Here is a 1,216-nt window from a genome sequence, read left to right as displayed (position 1 = left end):
TACCAGCACAGGTGTGGATGGACATTACTTCCAGGTGTTTGATAAACCTGAGGCAACCACCCCTGTCCACACCATATTATATATATCAAGAGGGAGAGTCTCCAACAGCACTGGTCTTGCAAAGTCTCCCCTTTCATTTTCCCTAGAATGCCGGAGATTGGCATGTAGGATATAGAGAGGTGTTAGCTACCATTGACTTCATGCCTCCATTCAGTGGGCTCTGGTGGGAATGTGATGGCTGCCAATGACTTGAGTGCAAAAAGAGGTGTAGGGTGTTTCTTGTGAGCAATGAATGATGAAGAGGCATTAGCCTGGCTCTCATATAGTGTCTGAACATCTGCAAGATTCACAGGAGTGTAATGCATTGTCTGTAGCTTACAATGTCCTGTGCTGATCCCATGCAAAGAAACCTGATGCTCTGTCACTCCCCTCATTGCAGGTAAAAAGAGCTTCCAAACTGCTTTCTGCTTCAAGGGGTAGAGTAGTACAGCTGGGTTTAGGAACATGTTGCATGCTGTGACATGATAACTGAAGATCCATCAGGGTTTTCCCATCATGGAGCAGAGGCAGTAGGGATCCATGTTCATCAGTCAGATCTGCATTGGGAATGTTCTGTGTAACGATAGGAAGCAAAGACAGCTGAGCCTGTGCAAGATTCTATCTTTCTCCATAACCCCCAGCAGCCTTCTTGCACACCCAGTCATTAGCTAATATCCAAAAGCAGACACTGACTCTGTAACAGAGCTTGTACTGGATTACCATGTGCCTCATTTCTTTTACCTTTAACCCCCTGGATTTCCCACATCAAATGTAACCTTGTGTCAAATATAAATTTATCAAATAATGGAGAAAAATAAAATCAGTGACCATCAGTCTAAAATAGAAGGAATGATGTTTACTGTGACGTCTTATACTCACTGTTCCTTATTCTTCTGCTTTCTTGTGATGACATGAATATACGCGTTTATTTTATTCTTTAAATATTTTGTATAGGCAGAGTACTTACTTGCTACTTCCCTGACAAAAACATTGTACCGGGGTTAAAAATCCCTTTCAATGGTTTAAAGTGATAGCATTTTTTAGGATCATCATAAAAATAAAAATATAATCAAACAATATATCAATACATTATTCTGACAATATTACCATCGAAATTTGAAAATAAATATGACTTGTTTATTTGGTAGGAACTTATGCAAATATATGCTTTCCATTT

The sequence above is a fragment of the Dipodomys ordii genome, unplaced genomic scaffold, assembly GCF_000151885.1.
Source record: "Dipodomys ordii isolate 6190 unplaced genomic scaffold, Dord_2.0 Scaffold407, whole genome shotgun sequence".
Lineage (NCBI taxonomy): Eukaryota > Metazoa > Chordata > Mammalia > Rodentia > Heteromyidae > Dipodomys > Dipodomys ordii.
Note: the sequence above shows the minus strand (reverse complement) of the source record.